Source organism: Seriola aureovittata, chromosome 9 (assembly GCF_021018895.1).
Source record: "Seriola aureovittata isolate HTS-2021-v1 ecotype China chromosome 9, ASM2101889v1, whole genome shotgun sequence".
Taxonomy (NCBI): Eukaryota; Metazoa; Chordata; class Actinopteri; order Carangiformes; family Carangidae; genus Seriola; species Seriola aureovittata.
Window position 1 is genome coordinate 25,901,377 of NC_079372.1, and position 18,166 is coordinate 25,919,542.

The following is an 18,166-nucleotide window of genomic DNA, read 5'->3' on the forward strand; positions in this document are numbered from 1 at the left end:
ATCACAGAATCAATCACAATCTTATGTTATATTAAAAAGAAAAAAAAAAAAAACTTGCAAAGATAACTATTTTTTAATGTCCTCTCTAAGAATTTAATGGTAATGATTTGGTAAGAAGAAAACTAAATTTGGTAGATTTGTAAGACTTTGGTGTTTTGACTTCTTCCTGAAAGCAGAACACAAAACAACGTCATGCTCAAATTTGCAAAAGGAGTTAGAAATAACCTTTAAATACTGGGGTGGTGAGACCTCTGAGGGATTAAACAGGGTTCTGGACGAGCAAAGTTTGAGAATACTGGTCCACGAATTATGTTAGGAGACTGTAAAACAACATTATTAGACTCATTTATCCAGAATTTAACTGATATAACTGCATATATTTGGTATCTTTGAGATTTAAAAATAAAGTTCTGAAGCCTGACCGAAAAAAAACATGAGTTTGTAAAGAAGGTTCAACAGTCCAGTCAAGTTCAAGAGGTTAAAGAAAAATGTCATCTTTTGCACATATTCATCTTCTGTTGCAAGCGTGTCTTCAGTGTTGTATGTAGTGTTGGATATTACAGTGTAACAAAACACAGGATATGCCATTGAATGTTTTTGACACAATGTTCTTTAAAATGTTGCCAATTATGACACACAATGCAAATGTTCATCCTTTGTTGATGATAAAATGAGGAAACACTTCCTGTTATAGATGACATCAGCTTGCATCAGTGATTTTAGCTTCAGTTTCTACAAAGGCTTCGTGTGTATGGCTCTGACTGCAACAACAGACACTCTTCTAAATGTCCTGCTGTAAATAGTTCAACTCTTTTGCCATTTAACTGTACAGGGGAATGTATAGTCATGGCAATGTATAGTCAAATATGCTTCATAATTAAAACTTGTGTCATGCAAATGAGAAATGGTGATAAATTTGAGTTGATGATAATGAATCATTGTCTTTTATTCAGCACTGTAATATAATTAAGAATCATGACATTAGTTAAATGATGAATACAAGTTTATTTTCCCACACATTCATGTATTTTTGATATTTTAGAATCAAAGTTGCTTTATTTGACAGATACAATAAATGTGCAGAAATCTTTTTTCATGTTTCCCTTCTAGATTTTTACAGCGCTGATGCACATTGCAAAAAAACATCACATGCAAGTGAAAGTGTGTTATTGTTCTTATCAGTATCATCAGTGGTTCGGGTTTGTGTCAGGGTCGATGGAGAGGTTCTTTACATGGTCAGCTACATCAGCTGTCAGCTAAAGAGCAGCACGATGGATTAGTGGTTAGAGCATCTTGTCAGCAAAAGGTCACAGATTTAATCTCAACAACAGCCTGTTGTGTCCATGATGTACTGCTGAGCTGTCCACTGGCTGTAAATGCACCGGGGAGATGATCCAGTGCAGCACACACTGAGTGGCTGGTAATAATAATAATAATAATAATAATAACCTGTGTTTGTACAGCATCAGTATTACTGCAAAGGTGATATGGACACACCCTAAAAGTGTTTTAGTGAGGTGTTGGGTCACCATGAGCCACCACAGCTTCAGTGAAAACCTGAGAGATCACAGCAGTCTGTCCACACACAGACATATGAACACCTGCCAGAGAACTCAAAACCACCTCTGTGTTAGTTCCTGCGACAGTTGGTATCTCCAGGTCCAGAATATACTGACATTATGTCATTATGCTGAAATCACACACACACAATCAAAACAATAGAATAAAGTAATCTAATCTCTGCATTAATCTGTATTTTCTTATCGAAATTGATTCAGATGTCAATTAATGTAAACTAGAATTTCCGCCTCTCAGTTGTAAGCCTCAACCACTTAGACTAGTTTCAAGTTACATCATGTTTAAATTCTGGTTTATCCAGAATCATATAAAAAATTAACCATTTGTATGAAATTTTGTCATAATTGCTGTGTGGAGTTTTTGTGAGGTCACTGTGACCTTGACCTTTGACCACCAGTTGATCGGATCAGTTCATACTTGAGTCCAAGTGAATATCCCATTCACAAGGCCAAAACCATGTTTTGTGAGGTCACTGTGACCTTGACCTTTGACCCTTGACTACCAAAATCTAATCAGTTCATCCTTGAGTTCAAATGAATGTCTGTGCCACATTTGAAGAAATTCCCTCAAGGTCTTAGTGAAACATCATGTTCACAAGAATGGTACAGACAGATGGACGGACAACCCAAAAACATAATAAAGAGTGAGCAGGAAATGTAACCTGGCAAAATGTACAGGATCAAACAACAGACGTACAAAGAAGAAAGTGGAATATTTAGTTACTAAAATTGCAAAAACAGTTGGTGGAGACCAACCCAGAAACGAAAGGACAAGGAGAAGAGGATGATGCTGAGAATGTTCCATATTATTCTTATGATCAACGGATCAACTGAAAACACCAAAATCAATGAATTCATCCCATTAACAATTATTGCCTGTGTACACAAAGCCTGTTGAAGCATATTCCTATGTATGGAGCTTATTTGTTGTTCAAAAACTGTTCAGTGAGCCACACTGTTGCACTGGGTCACATGTTCCTTCATCACCTTGAACACACACTTTTGACTCAATCTCACACACACACACACACACACACACCATCCTGCTGCCGGAAAACACTCACTAGAGCAACAAATGTGGATTAAATGCACTTTTTCCTCCTGTCTAAAGAAAGTTTGCTAAAACCTACAGTGTTTTAGGAAATCACAGAGCCCTACTGAAACATGAAACTATACATTTGTGACCCATTTTAAAATATTACATTTTCTGTAAACTGTTAAATCTTTCTCTCATTCACATTGTTATTTCTACTTTCTCTGTCTTAATCTCTTCCTTCATTTTATTTGTCTCAGTTTTAGTCTCTTTCAGTGTTTTGTAAACAGTATTACTCCACTGTATCCACTTTAAACAATATTGCAGAAAGTCAGACGTTCTGATGATAGAGATAAAAAATATTTTATTTAAATTTCAAAAATTTCTTTTCAATTTTCAGAAAAACTTCATCTTAGCTGAGGTGAAACTCCTGTTTCAGTTTTCAAGACATATTGATCTCTGTTAATGAAGTCACATGAACATATTGTGAATGAGGAACCAGTTAGATGTGTGTGTCCATGTGTTTGTCTGGAAGAATAATGGACCAGCGCCTCCAAGTGGTCAGTTTGACCATGAGCTGTTCATTACAGTGTTTGTGATGATGCATTTTTGCTACTAGAGGGCAGTGTTAGTCCATGTAGATCCACCTACTCTCTCCCTCCCTGTGTGTGTGTGTGTGTGTGTGTGTGTGTGTGTGTGTGAGTGTGAGAGAGAGAGAGACACAGTTGTTTCCACTTTCACATTTGAAATTGTTACAAGAATGGTATTGATACAAGAATATTTTATAAAAAATGTGGAAACAAGTGAAAATTTAATTGGGAACTTGAATATAACTTTTTTGATAATAAAAAAAGACATACAGTAAACAATGGATGATACCTTTTCTATTGCTTCACATTCTGCATGATTTTAATGGAAATGTATGATACAGTGGATGAGTCACATTTGAGGGAACTGTGTCTCTATAGGAGTATTTCAATGATTACACTGTGTTTTATCCTTTACAGAAATCCAGTTACAGCTAAGTGGAGAAGCCCCACTGTAGATGGCAGTGTGGAGCTGAGGATGGGATGTGTGCATGAATGTGTGATCATACAGTTTTACCTGCAGGGAAAGTGTGTTCTCTCTCCGTCTCTCTCTCTCTCTCTCTCTCTCTCTCTCTCATGCACATGCATGTACACTCCACCACAAACATCAGCCTCACCTTTCTCTTGAACTGCATTCAAATGAAATGGTTACAATTACCAGTCACATTTTGCAGAACATGTCACCCTAGACTTGTTGCCTTATTCAAAAGGTAACTCTCCCACAGTGTCTTTGCGTTGCGACTCAAGTATGATTACAGCTAAGGAAAGATGAAGGTCAAGGTCTATAGTCATGGAGGCAGCTCCCTGAAGCTGATGTTAGATGGATAAATCGCAGAGCCTTACCAGACATGGTACCTGAGGAAAGTTAAGTATTAAATCAAAAGGTTTTCTCTTCTCTACGGTGGCTAATGCAGGACATCTCAGACACACTAGGCAGAGCTTTCCTACAGACGGAGCCTGATTAGTGTCTTCTTATTGTGTTTTCATGCTGGTTTGGTGACAGTGGGATGCCAAAGCAGTGGTCTCCAGCAAGATAGAAAAAGCTACTCAAATAATTGCAACCACATTTTCCTGGTAGGCTACATCCCAGCCGCCATGTGACTGACCTTCATAGTTGAATTGTGGTTGAAATAATGTCAGTTGTTGTTTATGTGGAATATAAAATATGTAAAAAACATTGTAAGCGATGACTAAAACCTCAAAATGCCCAATGCCAATGCCTGGCTAGTTAAATGCTAACGCCACAGTTTGCTAAATTAGCCAGTTAACGTAGCGGTCAGGGAACAAAGATGTTTCAACACTGTTGGTCAGTTTTGGTGCTTTAATATCAGCTTATGCTTTTGGAGTAGCAAGTGCACTTTCCATGGAGCCAAAGTGTATGTGTAATGCTGACTGCTAATTTAGCTGCTAATTTGCTTGAGGGATTTTTCAAGGGCTGCAGATTTAGCTGTAACAATAATTGTTTTCAGTTTTCAGCAGCCGAAGTTTATGTGTAACTGTAGCTAGGCCGCCAAGTTACCTTAGCCACTAACATTAATATTTTTTCAGAGCTCTCAAATATGCCATAACAGCCCAGATGAGTTTGCCAGAGACAGTAAGTAGATGGCACACTTAGGGGGCTTGCAACTGGATAACCAGGAGTTTAGAGGGAATTACACATCAAATCATGAATTAAAAGTTAAACTCTGAATAAAACATGTTTCTTTGTTTAATAATACTTTTATTGTTATTATTAAACCGTTTTTGTAGGGAAAAAAAGAATATTGCTGGACTAATATGATCAGATATTAAGCTAGCAGATAAAAACAAGCGGCAAAATGAGGCACAAATTTGTACAGTAGCTAGTGTTGTATTGTTATGTTTTGACATGGACATGCAATCATGACCTTTCCCACTTAGGAGACAGGAAGTGTATACCATTTCATTCATACACACATTGGCGCTGCTTGTAATTCGTCTTTTGTTAGAAAGAGCTAAGGGTAAGCAAAGATACTCTAAGTCAAACAACGGTGTAAGAGGTAATGTAAGTGCTGCTCAAAAGAAAATGAAGGGCTGGTATAGCCTGAAAGCTGAGAGCCCATTTTCCCCCCCAGGTGATAAAGTATTGGTTTTATTGCTAATCCCTGATCCATTTTCGCAGCACTCAGATTACCTCTTTCTAAATCACAAGCACGATGCATTTTAAAATGAAAACCACACACATAATCCAGTAAATTCTGAGGTTTAGCTTCACTCAGCCATTTCTCTGTAAACACATTCAATTGACGAGTTCAGACAGACTCCCAAGGATTCCTGTAAACCACTCTCATTGCAAACAATGTAAAACGCACTCAATCATCCTGGTCTTTTTAAAATTCCAAGCGGTATACACATAGCATTGATTAAAGTGTTTGGTGGAATTGTCCAAGTGTGCTCTGAGACTCAGAATGGTATGCACTCAAATGAACATGATCAATTGCAAGCTGCTTGAGAGCCGGAGCAAAGACCCGTGACACAGAGATTGTCCCTTGGTCAGTTTAGAGCCTGAGGTTCCCCAAGAAAACTTGAGTAAAGCTTTCACCACAGGTGATACAGATATCTTACACAGTGGGATAGCTTCAAGACATTGTGTTGTTGTGCACTTGTAGTTAGGAGAAACTTATTACCAGACACGTTACATGGGAGTGGGCCAACATATAGCCTAACTCACTTCTGGTTTGGCTTACCAGCAACCTATAGTACTGCACCACATGCTTTTTCAGACCATCCGATCATAGGTCGTATTTACACCAAAATGACCAGCGAGCTGATGATGGTGAGCCAAACTCAGGATGTCACAGTGGTATTTTAACAAAACCACAACCTGCGGTGCCGCACTCCAATCATCCTCTGCTGACGCATAAAATGGTATCCATTTATGCATGAGCACCCCATCACGTCATTTTCAGCAATTTCTGTAAACACCACTAATGGTTTATAGCTGCGTGATTTGATTACAAAGCCACCCACATTTTGAACGCTGAGCATTCATTAGTTTATGAGATTAGTATTATGGGATTCAAGCTTTATTAGAGAGGGCACACAGCAGAGGGGGGCAGAAGGGAGAGAGAAAACAACAACACAACATGCAGTCAGGATTGACCGAAGTTCACAGCCTTTTCTCCTGGGACTCTGACGTTCACCTTCCTGACCTTCACTAGTGATGTCTCCCTCAGGTTGTATTGAATGACGTTTGCTTATTTGGTTTCACAGTGATCTAAAGTCTGAATCGTTGTTCTACTAAATGTGACTTGAAACTGTTTGTCAGGGGAGACTTTGAGTGGTTGCCAAAGGAGCTGAAATTAAAAAAAAAAAAAAAAAAGAGAAATCCCCTGTGATGCATACAATTTTGAAACCTTACTGTGAAAATCAATCCCTCATCCAATCTCTAAGCTTCCAGTTTCACCACTGTATCTTAATCACTAACTTTTGTATCAATATTACAAAACAGCTCCTACCTATCAAGCCATTTGTATCAATGAGCCCTGAAATGTTTTGAAGTACATTGCAAAAGTAACCAATCCAATTTCCAATGCAGTTTCAGCATATATCAGTATGTCACACAGTGATGCATATTTTTTGAAAGTATTTGAAACAAGCACTGCACAGTGAACCAAAATATATTATCTTGTTTTAAAGTAGGTCTTGGGCTTAATAAGACCCATTATATTCAGGCAGGTGTTTGTTTCTAGATGATCAAGCAGCATTTTTTAGCACCAAGGTGGTGCAGAGGGAAAAGTACCCAGCACCACATGGAGTAGCATTTCAAGTCTGTGAGAACTTTCAAAGTCTATCAAATGTATCACCTAATTGCCATTGAATTTTGTACAGATATTCATGGTCCCCAGAGGATGAACCCAAATGACTTGTCATCACCCGACTTTATGTCGGTTGACATTTGTGGTTCTTGGTGAAATATCGTAAAGGATGGATTGCTGTGAAATTTGTGACAGATATTCAAGATCCCTGGAGAATAAATTCAAGCCACTTTGATTATCCTCTGACTTTTTCAGTATGAAGTATGAATACTAACTTTGAAAAAAACGTCGTTAACGACAACGTTAGCATGCTGTGGCTAAGTAGGCTACAGACTTACAGAGCAGTTACCATGAGTGTACAGTCTTAGTTTATGACACATTGTCTATCGATAATATTTCTCTCTGATGCCTTCCTCTTATTCATTCATCCATTCATCCATCCATCCATCCATCCATCCATCCATCCATCCATCCATCCACCCCCTGTTGATCAGTATTCATACAGTGTAGTGAAGTCTCCTCACTAGAAGCAGAGATTTGCTAGAGGTGACATCTGAAAAGGTCCTGGGAGACTGGAATCAACAATTGGGATATGGGATAGAGGGAAAGAGTGAGAGATGGAAGGAGGCATAAAATGAGGGAGGTACAAATAGAAAGAGTGGGAAAGGGGAGGGGAGAAAAAAAGGTGAGGGAATGGACAGAAAAAGAGGAAGGGTGAAAGACCACAAAGATGAAACAGGTCAGAGAAGCTTTAACTGCATGCAACATTTACAAAGCAGGTAGAGAAAATAAGACAGACCACAGATTCTACAAGAAACACCCAGACACTCAGAGAAAATAAATAAAGGTTGAAATTGTTGAAGAGGATGATCATGGTCAGTTGTTTTGTTACCTGAGGCTCCACAAGGATGATCTGGAGACCAAGAACACTATGTCATTTCTTAACACTGCAGGGCCATTTGATAGAAAACCATTAAGTTCTCAGAGGTCATGGCTGGCAAGGCCTTAACATCAATACAGAGTAAAAAAAAAAAAAGCAGGATAGATAAATAAAACAGAGAGAGAGAGAGAGAGAGAGAGAGAGAGAGAGAGAGAGAGAGAGAGAGAGAGAGATTCAGTCATATGACCTGTTAGCAGGAGCAGCACTCTCTGTCCACCAATCTCTCCTATCCATTTATTGCTGGTCCGTATTGTTGTAGTGTTGGACAGGTGACCAGTGTGCCCCACATTACTCCCTCTGTTATAAACAAGAGGATCTGGATGAAGAAAATGACCATGGGAGGAGAAGCAAAAAGATGTGGTAAGAGAGAGGGTAACACTAGAGGGGAAGTTTAGGCAAGTTTATTTCAACAGTAAAGGCTTTTTGACCAATGGTCTTCATTTCATATCATCAGACAATTTACTTTATCATGCATCTTTTTTTTTTTTGCCTTTGCGTATAGCGTTTGAATTTTCTTTGTTTATGAAAAATGTAATAAGATACAGTACAAACAGTGCTTTTACAATGCACAAAGAAACAAGATACTTTTAAAGACAAATAAAACATGTCACAATGCATTTTAAAATGAATTCAATAGATGAAAGAATAAAGGCTGGGTTGTGTTTCTCAATTCTTATTCCATTACATTCTGTATGTCATATGTCCAATATGTTTTTTTTCCAGGAAAAAAACAAATAACAAGATATTTCTCTGAACAAGATCTGTACTTAAGAGCTGTCGCCATGATCTCTCGCAGAGCATCAGGAGAGCAGAAGTGCTGACTGACAGAGAGGTCAGAGGCTTTTAAAGCCCTGTGATCTCAGCAAATGTCATCTGGATTCTATGAAATACATGTCATCCCTTTTGAGAACAGAGCCCTGTCTGCTGATCAGGAGGAGGAGGACAATATGACTGTTTTATAAGACTCTTTCTAGGAATTCTTATCATTTGTTCACACATTTTCCAGAATACCATTTCTGATGAAGTGGAGGCACTCGACCGGGAAGAGCTTCCTAATGCCGCTGTCCATGGTGCTGAAGCCCCTTGAGAACTTCAACATGTTTTGGGGGAAATATAATGACTTCACTGAATTATATTCCTCACACACACACATGCAACCTTTTAAAGTTTACTCAGGTGGTTATTCCCTTTCATATCATTTAGTTATCTAGTCTGAAGACTCAATAAAGAGCACTCAATAACCATACCCTTCCTGTTGAGTGTATCCATAGTCGACATGTTCATCATGAAGCTGAATAATGTTGGCGTTTTCATATTTACCTTACAGCTGGACATGTACCACAACAGCATGATGAAGAAAGGTCCAGAATTATGTTTGGAAGGAGTTCCAATAAATAAATATAAGAAGCCATCACTCTGGACTTTAATTTCAACACCAGATAAATCATTTTCTTTTCTTCTTGAGTTTAAAGGAATAGTGGAATATTTTGGAAAATATACACTTATTTAGTACTAATTACATCTTATTTAAATGAGAGGACTGATACTGTTGTCATATTTGTCTGTTAAATATGAAGCTACGGCAAGCAGCTGGTTAGCTTAATTTAGCAAAAAGACAAGTGTAACAAGACTAGCCCAAAACCTAGATTTTATACCTAGTCCTATTTGAAAAAAAGTCTCTAAATCTAGTGACAAATGCGTTAAGTTGGCAGGCTGTAAACGCCCCCTAATAGAACCTGTTTGCACCAATTCATTTTGAAAGCGCAAAAACAAGTGGGGAATGTCCAACTCAGACATGTGGTGCTTGGCTGACTAATGGTGAAATTATGATCACTCACTCACTCTCTCAGTCAATCAGGCTATCAGAGACATTCACGATTATAGGGCTGGCCCCGCTGTCGCACTCCAGCCAAAAGCCAAAAGATTTACCCACTAAAAGTCAAGGATGATGTTGAAGATGAGTAGGAGGAAGAGGCAATCTCTCTCCTTCTGTTCATCTTGATGATAAATCAGCACACATTAACGCAGGCATAGAGAGAGGACCTTGACTTTAATGCAATGTAACCATTGACAAAAGCATGACAACATGGCTCTTTGTTTCCTCAAACCACTCATACTCTGATCTTGTAGGAGGACAAGTGTACTATCAAGTTTCTATTACTTCTCCTAACCATCATTTACTTTTTCTTTGTCTTTTTTCTTTGTGGCTGTACGGGGAGGCAGAAAATCAATACAGGAGACTGATGGAAAAAGATAGAGCCAAAGCACTGGACAAATAATTACTTTGTACAAAGCAGAGGAGGATGAAAAGCTGAGTGGAGAGGAGATGAACGATTTGTCCTGATCTTCACTTAATAATTGGTCATTTTTTTTCCCTTGAATATTCTTTTGTTTATTGTACCAGCTTGGAAGTTAATGAAAAGGTGTCCTGAAAAACAAAGCTCGTTTTGCAAGCTAGGCTTACTTGCTTTTGTGCCGAGAATGAGATGAGAAGATTGAGACCATTCACATGTCTGTATGCTAAATATGAAGGTACCGTCTTATGCTAAGCTACCGACTTAGCTTAGTATAAAGAAGGGAAAGCCTGGGTCTGTCTGCAACACATCTGATGGTCACCAATGAATGCATTGCATCCTCTTTGTTTAAATTATACAAAAACCAAAGTGCGAGAAAAAACAATTTATCATTTTGCATGAGCTTTGGAAGTCAGCTTTTATAGTGTTGAATTAATAGTGTTGAATTAAAAAGCTAATAATCATATTTCTTATAAAATTTTGAACTACACTTGAGACTTTGAATTCATGATTAAATGTGTATCACACAATCCTGTGGTTGATCTGCTTTGCTTTCATACCACAATTAAACTGCACCAGCATTCACTTAGTCCTTACCAGACTTCCATTGACAGCATTTACACCAGCCTAATTGAAACCAACTAACTTCTTCAGGGCAGACTGGATGCTACAGTGACTCCGTATCAGAAAGTGTTGAGATGGTCTGGCTGGACTGGAGCTAGCTGGTTAGCATGCTAACTTCAGTAGAAGATAATAGGTGTGAGAATGAGCTTTTCACAACTGGATACAGCTCTTGGTGAGTAAAGGAATTAAGTTTTATGCTGAACTCACATTTTTTGTAGACTGGTAAGTCTAGCTAATGCTAACATTGGCTATGTAGCAATAGCAAAACTTACAAATAGCTCCTTTTATCCTCACAAAAATCAAAGTGTGAAAATGAGAATTCACTATTATATGGAGAGTTTTGTGTGCATAGCTAGCTGGCTACATAATGTAGCTTTAAATTTATGGTAAAGACATGAGAATCACATTGACCTTCTAAACTAAGAATCGTCAAGAAGGTGAATGTCGTAAATGTTGAACTATTCCTTTAGCTTTCTGCCACTGTATCTAAAACATACAATGCTACTAGTATAGTAGTTTGACATGCTACATTAAAATTTTATTTTGTAGGTAAATTAAAGAATATGTTTTTCAGTAGTCCTCACTTCAGTGTTATTATTTCATGTCGGGTTATTTAATATGTTGCCTTTTGTTGAATTATTTCAATGCTCTTTTAAATAGAATGAAAACATTCACATTTATTCCCACCTCCATGACATGAAATAGAAACTATTTATGTTTGTAGTTTGGCGTCCAACTGACTGACCATGTCTCTTTGAGCATGTTGCCATGCACGAACCATGGACAACAACGTGACATAAAGGTGGAAGCTGACATGTGGGAGTTCTTTTGATCAGCTCTATGAAAAGTGCTGTCACTCCATTTGGGTTACAATCAGAACGAACGAGAGCTTTCAATTCAGCCCCGTGCAACGACATTGTTTTCATCTTCTCTGGGCTCCATTTACCAGACACAAGGACAAAGCTGAGATGCACACATCCAAAAACGGACAAAGAAAAGTACATGTACACATAAAATATGTAACAAAGCTCCACAAAGACTTACACAGTGAGAGACACACTCATACAAACAGAAGGCCATATGTATAGATCGAACATCTACTCACATATGAAGATGGTCTTTGAAGGTGGTTCATTATATTTTTACTTTAAAATATCTAGCTTTTTAAAAGTTAAAGAGATTAATATGAAAAAGTAACAAATGAAAATAGTATCATACAATCTCAGCTGAAACCTTTGAGGGACTCTGATCTGCAGCATCATTAGCAGAGCTGCTCAGTTACCTCTCATTTCTTCCCATCACTTTGTATTAATGTAAAATAAATAAATAAACTCAGTCGTTTTCACCACTGGTCACTGCATTGTGCTAAGATGAGATTAGATGCTCTATTTTTATGATGTAAGGCACAGAAATTCAGCTAATCATTAGAGGTAACATATCTGAGTTTCTATTATGAATAAAGCACTTCAAATACACTGCTAACAGTAGATCGTTCTTTTGAAATTCATGCAGAATTTTGTTTGTCAAATGAGCAAAACAATTACCATCGGGAGATGTTTACTACTCTAGTCCCATAAAAAAAAATTAAAGTTGAATGAAAAATATGTGCTTTAGTTTATATTGACATCCTTGTTCTTGCTTTAGGCTCTAGAGTGCATCTACCTCATAGCAGAGGGAACAGATACCTGCCTCCTTCAGATGTCTGTAAAGAGTCACCATGTTGAATTAATGGCCTTTACCCTACACTATTACCTGTTTTGTGAATTTTGTGTATTGTGAATAAATCATTGACTATGAAAAGCATCTCCTTTAATAAATATCTGTTTATGTTTCACGAAATTAAAAAATAGACGTAAGAAGAGCAGATGATGAAGCATAAATTCAGCATGTTGTTATATTGGTTCTGTATCTGCTGTCTGTTTGTTGTGTAGGTATAATCCTGGCAGTTTTACAGTGCCATGCTTCACCCACTGCACCACTGAACAAACAGCAGAGCTGCTCTGATTGCGGCGTCTGTATGAGCTGAACTGAACAGAGCAGCTTATCTGTCCTGCTCACCAACAGCAGCAGCCGGGCGTCGCTCCATCTTCAGCCTGACTGAAGCTGGTTCAGTCAGGAAAAACAGGCAAACGTGTTAGGCTGAACAGTGGTACAGTACTTGACTTAATTTTAAGAGCAATGAAGAGATTTGTCATGCTACTCATGGAGAACATCATAACATCTGGAGTAAAGAGGGAATTAACTTTCATTTACTTAAGTACTGTGCTTAAGTACAATTCTCTGGTACTTGAGTATTATCAGTTTTCAGATTCTATACATTTCTGGAGTGTTCTGTCTGTATCTCTTTAATCTCAACTTTTAATAACTCAATGACACATTTTTAAAATTGTATCGAGATTTTGAGCATTTTCTTTATAAACTACAACCTTCATATGATCCTTCAACTGATCTAAAAGCATAAGTGACACAAGAGGACACTGGACACAAGCTTGTATCTACAATTTATGCATATTTCTGACAGGGTCCATTTTTCACACTGAGTAATTTGATTCTTTGATCCTCCGCTCTGTGAGCAAAGAGCATCAGTTGGTCTTGTTAGAATATAAAAATATAGTTTCTTGAAGGTGTTGCAATCCTATGGCAATGCTGCTGCATCAAGATAGTTATTGAGGCACTGAGGCATAAGTGTCTCTCAATGTGGAAATAATTACGGACCTAAGTAAAATAAATAATGACAGTTAATTCAGGACACCTGTCATGAGAGGGCAAGAGAAAAAAAAGCTCAGGCTTTATATGAACTTACCAAATGATGTCAAGTTTCCTAAGATGCATAAAGCAGCATTAACTTTTCCCCATGCTCAAAATATAAACATATCTGTCTGTCCTCTCATTAGCGTTCACCTTGTGCCATCCATCATTCTTTAAATGTGGGTGTCACTTCCTTCAAAAAAATGTCCTCGTCAATTTACAATGACAGTCACTCCTCTGACAAAATGACTGATGACAGAGAATATGCAGAGAATAACTGAATATAGCATAAACACAAATTGCAATTGCAAAAAAAAAGCCGAGGTTCTTGGTTGACAGGATGTCTGCATTACTTCATGTCAAACACCGATAATATGCTTAGAAGAGATGTGCACTTACAGCATATATAGTCACTCTCCGCTGATTATCTCATATGTCAAACATATTGCTAACAAGGATACCACAAACCCCCAAATTTTCTCTCTAAACAATCTCTGCGCATGGCAACAGTCTGACATGCATGTACTCTGTCTATAGAAACTGCTTCAACATCATAGTGAATGTGAACAGAATCCCTCAGCTGGAAAACTGAAATAGACATGCACCATGCACTACAGAAGTGCTTCAATCATGAAGGAAGGCCAAAGGAACTGTGTAAGGCAAAGAGAGAAGAAGGTGTAGATGCCCTATTTTGAGAATTCAGAAAAGGAAGGCAGCAGTGCAGGCAACAATGAGTAGAGACGAGATAGAACAAAGCAATGAAAGAAAACACAAAGACAGAAAGAAATTAACTGTGAATCTAAAGATAAATGCAGAAAAGCAGCATTATGTAGTGTTATAACTTTGGAGGAGAAAAGTTGCAGAAAAGCAGCATCGGGTCATCAGATAACTGATGAAGCAAGATTACAAATGACAACGAAAGATTTCAGAAGAAACAAACAAAAAACCCCACAAAAACAAACAAAAACAGACAACAAATGACAAGTGAGAGGAAAGCATTCATATCAGTCAGTGATAATAATATTTATCACAACAGCATTTGCCATTTATCATATCAACAACAAGACCAGGGAATTGAGAAAATTGATTGGGATGAATGATTAGACAGTGCCCAGACTCAATGATGAAGATGGACGGATAAATTTGAAGTGGAACGATAGGCAGAAAAAAGAAAGATAGTCCACCCTTTTCTCCTCCAAAGGTTTTAATGCTCTGTGGCAAATTACTTCTTGAATTTGCTAGCAATTGGCTTCAAGAGTTTTCGGTGTCATTGTGTTTGCAAGACAAGAGATTATCATACGTCCTCTGTGCAGCGCTACACCTTCAGGCCAGATTGGAGGCTACAGTGAGCCGCTATTGGAAGGTAACAAAACAGGCCGGGGCTAGCTGGTTAGCATGCTAACTTCAGTAGGAGACAAGAGTTAACATTGGGATTGCTCTCGGCTGCTGGAGACAGCTCTTTGCGAGTAAAGGAATGAAGTTTGATGCTGAACTCACAACCTTTCTTCTAGACTTGTAAGTGAACAGCTGTTAATGCTAAAACTTCCAAATAACTCCTTTAGCAATCTGTTCTGTTTGGTTAGTGGGAGCCGAAACTTCACTGATTACTTACATGAAGACAATTATTTTTAGTATCAATAGTTTTCTGAACATGTTTAAAATTAAAGAGTTTAAATTTTCTATACATTTCCAGAAATATGGACGTTGAATAAAGCCAGGCTCAAGTTAGCTTTTTAATTTTTTGATATATTAGAGTCAAAGAGTTTTACATGGGATTTTGGATCTCTCAATTTATCACTCCATAAATCAGAAAATACTTACAACAGCCATTTTCACCATGTTTTTAGGAATTAAATGTTATACAACTCAGGTGAATTATTCATGAACAATCCCCTCTGTAAAAACATCCATTAGATAAATAGGAATAAAACTGGAAAGTCTGGTGTATGCTAAGGTACAGTGGAGAAAGTGGAGAGGTAGAGATTTATTTCCTCTTAATAATGGCTTTTCAGGTCCTCCTTGACATCCTCATCGTGCCTTATGAAAGAAAGTCACAATCATTTTTATTCCTTTTCACTGCATAACTCCTCAAACGCGCTGCTCATTCTCTGCTTCGCCTTCACACTGAGCCTGGTGGTTACAAAGGCGCCGGTGCACACAGCAGATCTACGACGCGATATCCATCCAGCTGCAGTACTCGAGAAAAATGAGGTGTGATATCATCTTTGGGAATCTTGAGACAGCCAGTGAGGCTGAAAGCATTTTAACATGAGAGTGAGCTTCATTAATCGCTTCAGGACACAGACGTCAGCAGCAGCAGCAGCAGCAACATCAGTGTCTGGATCAGAGAGTCTGTGGAGTGATTGGGCAGCAAAGGCTCCAGGGTGGAGGTGAAGCAGTTATTATAAAAGGAACCTTTATCCAATTTCTACAATGAATTTTTAGAGTTTGTGGGGGGCTTTTGATGGTTTTGGTTCGAACTAACTCTGGTGTGTTTGTCTTACTCTATTAAAGGCCTGTGTGAAAGCTGACAAACCAGACTAAGACCACCTGGAAAGATGGACGCCTCAGTGATCTAGGTCATATGACTGACAAATCACGTCAGACACCAATATGTTGGACATCTGATTTAAAATAAGTAAGGTCTATACATGGCCAGCTGAATGTCAACATGAACCTGAACATAACTAACAATATTTTGGACATTTTAGTTTTCCACACACAGAGAATGAGAGAAAAACTGGTCAGCTGTTTCCATGTGAGAAACCCTGAGCGAACAAAATCCAGACTTGTAGACAAGACATATTAGCATGTTTAAATCAGTTGCATGTGAAATGTATTTTATATCTATTTAGGGGACAGGGTTGTGTAAGATGACATGTCTCCCTGGTTCCACATCTCACTAAATGAATGAACGTGTCCTCCCCTCGACCCTCAGAGAGACAGATGCAGAAGTTATTGGACAGAAAACAGCAGATGGCTGGCATTTTAGATGAATGTATTTGCTACAATAGTATTAATGAGACCATAGCAAGCTAGAGCCCCCCCCCCCGTGTGTGGTGCAGGTGCAGGCCGTGATTGGGTGTATACACTGCTTCCCTGGTGAGGAGGGGGTGAATCCTCAGTTGTGTCCAGGCTGAACTTGAGGTGTTTGCCTTTATATCCATTCCTTGATAGCAGTTATACAAACCTTCACCTGAGGGTCAGATGGACCCAGGGTGCAGGGGATTGAAAAAAAAAAAAAATCCCAAGATAATTTTAATTAAGAAATAAAAGGTTGTGAGTGAACACTTAGCATGCAAGGCAATGCTCAGTTCTAATAGTGGTAAATGGACTTCACTTATATAAGCTGTGTCCCAGTTCAGAAATTCAGGGGCTGCATCTGAAGGCCGGTAGCGTCGCAGTGGTGCAGCTAGTCTGTCCCATTTCGAAGGCTCCTTCAAATGGGGCCAAGAAATGCGGCCTTTTTTCCCCTAGGCAACGAGGGCGGATGCATCGTGGAATCTTATCTATCGCACGGCTATAATGAAAATAACAGAGAGCCATGATGTGACGTGCGTAAGGCAAATTTTCACACTTGATAAATGTTCTTCTTCAGCACAAGATAGAAAAATAGATGTGACCCGAGAGGACAAGAGGCCACAGGTAGCACTGACGCACCTGAACCTCAGACCAAACTGTTGGCGGTTGAGTTGCATTGTGGGTAATGTAGGCACCAGGTTTTGACAAGGACGAAGAATGTGTCGAATGCAGATGATCTCAGGTTGTGGTTCTTTAACTGTCCATTGTGAGTCCAGTGTTAAAGGAGTGCAATGACAAATTGGTGGAGTACTCTTTCAAATAACTCCAACGTGCTGCTTTTAGTGTGATTTTAAGGTCGCTGTAAAGCTGTCGGGATGCCCTGAATCTCTTTCCATTTGCAGAATGTCATCCACTGATATATGCACTGCTGTTTAGTGAAACAGCAGTAAATAATGATGAGGAAGGGAAAGGTGAGGACAGCAGGAGAGTGGCAGCCTGATGGAAAGAAAGCAGCCCCTCCACACAGACGATGTGGAGTCCTGGGTCAAAGTCATTTACCTGATATCATTTGTTTGATCTCAGACAGGTACACAGCAGTGTTTTTATTGGTCTTCCTCTCTGGTTTATGAGGGAAGGCGTCTGAAGTAGAGGACACTTTTGCACAGGATGCAAGATGACGATGTGTTTTCTCTGTCTCTCCTCAGATCCCCTTTGCCTTCCTCTAACAAAACACTCAAGCAATGAAATATGACTGAAAACCTAAATAAATATGGATATATAATAAACACTGGATGTGTGTCGTGTGCGTGGCAGCTGCGGATTCTTATTATTTTGAACCATTTTCGAAACTGTATTTGGAGACAGTGGAGGCCGCAATAATATGGTTATAACAAATCCAGTGTTCCAAAAAAAAGGTGAAAGGCAGTATTTTTTCAGTTCACATTCTCTTATGCTGTGTGTTTGTGTGTGTGTGTGAGAAGTTGGATAAGATTTATAATGAAAAGAAATTCAAGTATTCAGAATTGACTGCCATTATCCAAAGGTAAACTCAGTGGAATATGTAGC